This window comes from Pygoscelis adeliae, unplaced genomic scaffold, assembly GCF_000699105.1.
Source record: "Pygoscelis adeliae isolate BGI_AS28 unplaced genomic scaffold, ASM69910v1 Scaffold532, whole genome shotgun sequence".
Taxonomy (NCBI): Eukaryota; Metazoa; Chordata; class Aves; order Sphenisciformes; family Spheniscidae; genus Pygoscelis; species Pygoscelis adeliae.
In genome coordinates, this window is record NW_008824245.1 from 63965 (window position 1) to 72981 (window position 9017).

Here is a 9017-nt window from a genome sequence, read left to right on the forward strand (position 1 = left end):
TGTTAAGCATGACTGTTCGCATGACACAATATGCATACACCCAAACAATTTAAATAGTATGGCGAGAGCTTTCTCACTAACAGACTGCACAGTCAAATATCTGTTGCCCTGTATTGATGCACTACAGGGCATAGAGGGGAAATTGCAGAGAACAACAGCAGCCATACCAGGTAAGGCATAAAACTGATCTAACCCAGTATCCTGTCACAGAACGGGAAGTAGCAGGTGTATAGAGGAAGTAACAGAGAAAGTACATCTCCTCGATACCTTCCTGCTTCCAGGATTTGCTGCAACTTAGGGGGACTTCCTGAACCACAAACAGTATCTTTCCGCATAGCACCTCTCTACAGATCTATGGATTATCTAATCACTTTTTGAAAGCATCCAACCTTTTTCTCATTCATACCCATGGTAATAATTTGCACAGTTTAACTATAAATACCATGAAGAATTATCTTCTGCTTTAAACCTGCTGTCTGGCCAAGTAAGGGATACTAAATGAAATTCTTACACCACGAGAAAGTAAGTACTCATCACCTATTAATAGATTTTATGTCATCTATGATTTTATGGCCTTTAATTGTATCTACCCCTCAGTCACCTCCCTTTCTAGGCAATAAAGTCCTACTCTAACCTATTCCTGTATGGGGAGCCATCACACAATTCCTTCATATCGCTCTCTACCTCTCAGAATTCCACCTTTTTTTTTTTTTTTAAACAAAGAGTAGACTCAAGCAATGGGTGCCCCATGAGTTTAGATAGAAGATTTTTTTTTTCTTTGCACTTAGAAAGTTAAAAATGTTTTGACTCACTTTGCCTGTTTGGCTACTGTTGAGCTGACATTTTTAATAAAGATCCTACAGATAGCTCTAAGACCTCCGGCTTAAGTGACAACTTAGAGCCTTCACTGTGTATTTATCTTTATAGTAATTTCTTTTCAGTGTAGGCATTGCTTTGCATTTATTGACAATGAATTCATTTTACCATCTTATTGCACACTTCCTTAGTATCACAAAATCCTTCCACAGCTTTAGGATGAAACCGTCACCTCATTATTCACTCTTCTCCAGATAGCTTTATGAACATGCTTAATGGCACAGTTTTGCAGAGCGCCTCTGAATAACCTCTTCCTATTACAAAAACAGACAGATTTTCTATCATTGTCTGGTCACTTTTGTTTCTTCCTTAGCTAGTTATTAATTCACAATAAGATCTCCCTTGAAAAACTGCGCTATAATGCAATAAAAACCTTTGGTTAGAGGCTGTGTCAAGATTTCAGAAAAATCCAACAATTTTATAATCCAGATGACCTTTATCCATTTACTAAGAACCTGTCAAGAACCATGCAGTTCCCGGGTCCTCTCCTGGAGCCCTTTTAAAAAACTGGCATCACACAAACTACCACCTACTCTTGTTGTAAATAAAGCGTTGATTAAGATAGCGACAGATTTACAAGTTGAACAATTTTGAGTTCCTTCAGAGATACTGGTGAACTTTACTTTCTATTGGCAATTTATCACTGATTTTACCTATTTGTTCCAAGAGTTCCTCTCATGACATTTCAGTTTGAGAGTATTTCTCACAGATTTCAACATGAGAATCCCAGTAAGCTTTTCCATATAAAGCTCTGATGTAAATAACATGGATTTTTTTTTTTTTGCTATGAATTCGTTTTCTTTACACATTGCTTATCAGTCTGACTTCTAGCATATGTCTCTGCTACATATCATATTCCTATACGGGGCAACAAAACAGAGTCCTATCCAGGCACATGGTCTTTAGGTGTCACTGGAACATGTTAAAAAAAAAGCATCCAATTCATGCTGAGGTAATGAGAAAATGAATTATGAACACCAATTGAGAAGAAGAATAAGGACAGGAAAACAGATCAACAAGTTTGCTTAGGAACATGACACAAAAAACCTTCAAACAAATATTAAACAGTTCTTCCTTTTTACTGGATCTCTCACTTTGTCACATTTGAAAGACATAGTCAGACATGGCTTCTACATAACCACCAGCAAATTAATTCTCCTCGACCACCTCATTGTCTCAGTTCCCACTTATACAGCACAGATAATTACTGACTGCCCTGGGATTCTGCAGGCATAATAGCTTAAATGCCTCTGTTACTGCAGCATTATCCCAAGCAGCAGCAAGGTGAAACAAATATGGTCAGTTCTGCTACAACCCACAGAACGGCTTCCTACTAGAGGCATCTGCAGGATACATACACCTGAAGAGCCATGTGTTGCCCACAAAAACTTTGATTGGAGCTCTTAGATCACCCACTACATCAGGTGACAAGCATCGAGATAGTATTGACACAAGGTCTACTGAGTAAATAACTACAAAACTGGGAGAAGCCAAGTCAGCAGGGACTGCTGGGGCAGATACTACCACTTAACTAAAAAAATACTGCTGTGTGTGCAGCTCAAACATCTGAACAAAGGAGCTGGGGATGCCTGAGCATTTATTTTTCATGTCTTGCCTACTAATTTCTCCCAGAGCTCTAAGATTAGCAGGCATATGCCCCTTGCTCATCGAGCAAAGATCCATAGTTTGTAGGGGTCAGGAAAGCTAATCATCCTAAATCCAAGCCATGTGAGCAAACAAACCAGGTTGTTTGCAGGTATCAAAAAACTTGATAAAGTCATTTAGAATCTCAGTTTCACTCCCACCCCCCGAAGAAAATTCCTTTCGCTTTTTGAGGTCCATATATTTTCCTACTCAGAAAGGCAACCCAATAAATCATCCACACCACTTCCTGGCCAATCCCACGTTCATCCTGGATAACTACTGTCCAGGGACAGGCTGTAACTTAACTATTAAGCCCACGATGCTATGACTTGAAGTACCATGATTGCAGGCCAGAAGCATGCATTTTGCAGACTTGGTGGAAAAACAGGCAGAAGAGGTAGAATGGAGGCAATGAGATTACATGGCTATTTGTACAGGATGGAAAACATTAATTCACACAGGATAGCAACCACTTCACATGATATAGTGCAAACCAGTATGCACTTGCAGATGTACAGCTAAAGAAAAAAAAAACAACCCACACTACTAACTGAGAGGCTCCACTTTTCTTGTTCCTTTCTATAAGAAATACACATAAGAAGTGCCATGCTCTTCCCTCCCCTTAGTCAAATCAACTCTCAGCATTACTTGTGCATCAATTTTCTAGGATTCTGATAGATCACAGAACAATAGGCAACAAATATTTTTCCACATACACAAGCAATCCATGACTGGAGACTAGGCTCACTGACCACAACGACAAGCTGTAATAGCAAGACAGGCACAAGGTCTCACATCCTCCATGGAGACAGAGCTGGCACTCTAGGAAGCTGCAGCATAATAAAAGGCACAAAGAATGGAAAAGGGCTTCAGCAAGCCCTAGAAGATGATTTATTGACAAGTATTTATGATTTCCCTGATCGTGTAAACAAAGTATGGACAACACGCAGCATAACCATAGCATGGCTCTGCCAAGGCAGTCAAACAGTTATGGTATCAAAGTCTTACTGGGACTTGATACATGACCATACAGACTGCACTGAAGGAGGGAATTAAGGCTATACATCAATAAACAGATTAATAATGAGAGTTAAAACAAAAAGAATACTAAAGAATTACAAAAGCAAAATATAAACAGGATTAAACAATTTAGAGCTCAGAAGAATTACAACACTTAAGTGATCATCTAATTTTGACTATATAGTTTGTCTTGAAATGAGACAGAATCTTGAAATTCATTCTATGAACCATGTTAAAGATTAACAAAAGTCAGCTTCAGGTGACAACTACAAAGCTATCAAATAGCAAACTGCCATGAAAAATTAAATTTTGTAGACTTTTCTATATTACAGAAATGCGTTTTATTGCACAAGATGACTAATGGAGAGGACAACCATACATCTAGTAATAGCAGACCTGAAGTTTAACTTTAGCTGGCTAAATGCAGCTTAGAACTTCCTTCAAAATAGCAGGTCTTGTTCTTCAGGATTAGTTAATATTTTTCACCAGTACAGGCATGTTTTTATTCTTTGCACATTAACATAAATGACAAGGCAATTTTTAAAAGTAGTTACCTCTTTTCTCATTTTGTTTACAGCAGCAGTTTTCCTCTGCCATTTCTTTGCTAACTACAAGCTCTAGAAATCAGTGACGATCCCCGAACACCTGAAAAGAGCCTACCAGTTAATGTTTACCATATCTGGTAGGATCAAACACAGAATTCTTCCACCTCATCAAGTCTGTTTCACCCTTCTCAGTTTGAAGGCCTCACTCGTTAGAGTAACCTACTATCAAAATCAAAGCTTCTGAAAGAGTTAGATACCTAAGTCAGATTAGTTCCAATGGTGGCTGGTGTCTAAGTTCCTTTAAAAACAGAATTCCAGCTTTTTTCCTAGTCTCTGGATCGCATGAAAAGTGTTAGCTCAGTGATTCTCCTCCCTCTGCTATTCATGAATTCTTCCCCTGAACCAATAAAAAAGGCATTCTTTCTTTATGCAACTCATTCCTAGTAAACTAGTTAAAAGTGAAAAAAATTAATCAGGAAAACAAAAATCAATGTATTAAAAACATTTCATTTTTATCTAAATTATGCTTCTAAATCGCTATTTTCTCCCCCTTTACAGTCTTTTACTAGTTAAGTTTCTCATGTCTCAAAGTTAAAGATTTTATTCAACATGCCATTATGCCAAAAATATTTAAGTATAGAACCTTACTAAAAGTCTCTCTTAGAATACAATCAATATTCTAATACGACTGTTTATCAAATAACCTTTTATATTTACAAGAAGCACCTAATATTACCAAAACCCAGATGTAAAATGCTCAAGTGCTTCAGCCAAGCTACATTCCCCTATCAGGAATTGCAGCGTAAAGACAAAAGGACTTACTATCCTTAAATGTGTAATTGAGTTGAGATCCTTCCCCTCTGGAAACTATTCAGAAATGTTAGTTTATGTCTTAAAAAAAAAAATTTAAACCACTCCTTCAGTATATTAATGAAATTTTAAAAAGTTGCTTAACAGCTTGTTTAGGACAAATTACCAGACGTTTTAAAATGCCATTATTATTTAGCCTTGAATTCTGGAAACATTAAGACATAAATCCCATCAAAGCTCATGGAATTATTCACAGAAGGGCTTTACTGTTTGGGGAAATTGTCTGAATTTTCAATTCAAGTAAGATACATACCCAGTTATAGCTTTTCCTGTAAACAGTATTTCTGAACTTGGCTCATCCTAGAAAGCAACCCAAGACTGAAGAAGCATACATTTTCAAACACATCTAAAATACACAACTTAAGTTGCTCCACCCCAACACATGCATAAGTAATCACATTCCTCAAGTAAAAACAGCTTTTGGGAAGTTACATAATTAAAGCCTGACCCAACTCCCAACTGAAATCAGTAGCAGAACTCCCTGGCTTGCTTCAGTAAAACTGAATCAAGCCTCCTATACACAATGGCAGAAAATACGTCTAGACTACATGAAAGGAATAACTGCAATGGTTAATGACAAAATACTGATGGCCTCAACTCCATACTACTATCAGTGGGCTTCACACTTCTATCAGATACTTAAAAAAAAAAAAGGACACATTGGCAGTAAAAACAGAAATACACACTGTTTCTGTTGAAACTGAGATGACGCTGTGAACAAAAGCAGACATATTGGTGTATAGTCTAGTATTATCAATATTTATACAGAAAACAGTGAACACCTAACCAAGGAGCACCATCCTCATCAAGAAGGGCAAACAAGGGCAAAGGCAACACAAAAGAGTTGCGAGAAAAAGCAACCAACCATACAACATTCCAAGTGGAAAAATAATCTATCTTGAGAAAAAGCTATTTAATACAACAGAGAACTAGAAAGTAAATAACATCAGAAAATCAAAAAGAAATTAAGGCAGCAGGGGGCTTCAAAATACAGTATGATAATAAAAGGCATCAGCGTTACACTTTGCATTACACAAAGACAGCATAGGGAAGGAGGGAAAAAAAAAAGTCACATAAGGAAAAAAACGCCCAAAAACAAAGTCTCAGAAGAAGTGATGGTCCCATTTCCAGTTATATTCAAAAGACAAGAAATGTAGCACAAGAGTATTCAAGAGACGAGCCACCACGCCATTCAGAAGCTAAGAGGAAGACGAGAGACAGGAGAGTGACAGCGGATGTTACACTGTTCTTCTTAAAGACCTTCAGTTTGAACAGATCCTGCAAGCCAGCCAAACTGAAGGCAGCCCCACCTCTCTTTTCTTTGCTTCCTGTGGCTACAGTCCAACAACAGAATTTAGTGAGACTAGGTAAGCACTTTTGATGAGGTTCCCATTCCGGCACAACAATACTTACACACCAAACAACTCCTGAACTGGCTTCAAAAGATGCACTGAGCTTTCAACCATTACAAATACTAACCTCAATACCTGCCAAAGAAGAAAATATTTTCCCTTTTTTTAAGAAGCTAACAAATGAAGTGTTCAAAGAAGAGTTAGCACATCTACATAGCTGATCAGCGTGACAGATTAGATCAGAATTCCAGATTTCCTGGCTTCTGCTTCTATATTTCAATCACCACTGACCTACATTACCTTTGCATCTCGCACCTGCTTCTAGTTTCCTAACTATTTCAATCTGTAAGGTAATCTGGTTATTTTACTGCCTGTTCACTTTCCTGCAGAGCTAATTTTTTTTTTTAAATTTAGCTACTACTTTGTTAAAAAAAGACAAAACAACAAAACCCCACACCTTTCTTTACCTTGGTTAATACCAGATGAAAGACGAGATGCTGCATTTTGACATTCATTAATATAAACTTTACAATATACCAGGTAATTTCAGCTATGCCCTAGGAAGTTCTAATCTTACATTTTACCTATAACATCTCTGCCAAACAGCAGATAAAGGCTAGTACTACCACTTGTGATATTAGCAGATTCACTTGTACTCACGTTACTGTAACTCTGTTTTTCGAGTTACAGCTTCATCATATATTCACTTATTAACTGCAAAACTCTCATTCAATGAAGTAATACTGCTGCCAAGGCAGACCAGACCCTTTTCCTCAGAGAACAGCTGAGTATCATCTAGAACAAATTAGCATCACTTTCAGTCAGAAGAGCTTGCCCTGTTACTAAAAAATACAAAGAAATCAAAGAACCCATCTCCTGAAGTTATATACATTGCCAACTCAAAAATAAAAACAAATATTCATACTAAAGAGGCACAAGAAGCTTTACTGAGTGAGTGCCATCAACTTTAAAAGCAGTTAAGATTTTTATGAGCCCTTGCACTTTGAAAGGCAACTTTCCAATTCTGAACTGCATTAACCAGTGCGGTCTGTCTGCGTGCCTAAGAGCAGACAACTTCAGTTGCTTTGCTGCTGTTCACAACCCTTTTACACTATTGCCTGACAAACTCACTGATCTCATTTTAGTTTACAATGAAGCCAATGCAAAACTCTGTATGCAAAGGAGCTATCAAGAATCAGAACATTTTTGTATCCCTTACTCTCTCGCCAGGACACTGCAACAAAGGTACTGCGGACCCCTCCATTCCTATCATACCACCTTTAAGGCAAAAAATCAGATCAGCAGTCACAGGAACAAAACAAGAAAAAAAAAAAAGAGAGATTGCTTTTTTTATTCAAAAAAGGAGGAAATCTGAAAGTTATCTCACACACTGGAGACAGAAAAGCTGGATCCCTTCACAAAACAGTTACCCCAGACTTACTTTCCCCTTCTCAACTCACAGGAATTTAAATACCTTCCCTCCTTCTCCCACCATAGAAGAATCAAGGGGTTCACACTGAACCCCTCAGAAAAAACACAAAATCTCTTGCCTTTGTTGAGCTCTCAGGTACGCAGTAAAGTTTTCAAATCCTGTGCCAAATACCAGAGTGCGCATGAGTAGGCAAAAGGAAGAATTTGGCAATAGAATGGGACATGCAAATAAACAAAGGAAGAAATAACAAGTGCAGTTTAGAGGGTGAGGGGACAGGCATACCAAAAGAAACCAGCTGTGCACTATCACATAGAAGCAGAACAGGAAAAAGAGAAAAAGAAAACTTAACAACACAAAAATCTCTGCCATTTTAACTGTAAGATGCTAGGGGTACTACGCAGGGGAAAATACACATACATTTTACTTTGGTTAAACCAGTATGGGCCAAATACACCTTCAGGTCATACAGGTGCAATGTTACCCTTCCAAAGGTGTTCCACCGGGATTCCATACTGTTCCATTAACATTTCAAGCATCAGAAACTAAAATACATCACTAAGCACTTTTAAGCCTCATTCACAATGTAATAAAACACACAACTGCTCTATCTGCAAACTTTAAAACCAATGCTTATTATAAAAAAAACTTGTAATTTGTCTTCTAGCTTGCGAGAGAAGTGAGAGAAGTTAACCAACCTCGAAGAAGGGACTTGAAACTGTCTTTACAGACTGATTCTCAAACGGTAGTCTACCACTAACACAAACCCATACTTGTAGCTTATTGCAAATGCCTTTGGCCAGAAATCATCAATTTTTGCTTCCATTAAAATCTATGCAACTGTAAGACAACACACAGACACTGTAAGTATTAGAGAGACGCTAATGTAACACTCTGAGCAGCTGTGTGGCACCAGCAATAAAATACCAAAGGAAGGATGGACGCAAACGTCCAAGCTACTTCTTAGATGCCCAGGGCCTCCAGCACGGACAGAGTCACACGACATCTCGCACTGACAGAACTTCTGCAGGTCTACACTCTCCACTTCAAAAAACGCTCTGCAAGATCACCCGAGTCCCAGTAACAGGGGCTGAGGGGAGCAGAGAGAACCCTGCCAGCAACGCCTTTCCAGGGGGTAAAAGCCGAAGCACGTAAAAAGCCCTCCCCTGTGCCTTGGGAGGCAGCAGGCCAACCCAGAAGCGTGGGGCAGAGTCCGGGACGGGCCCGGACTGCCGGGCGGAGGCAGGGGGCCCAGGCTGCGGCCGAGGGCCGAACGCGGCC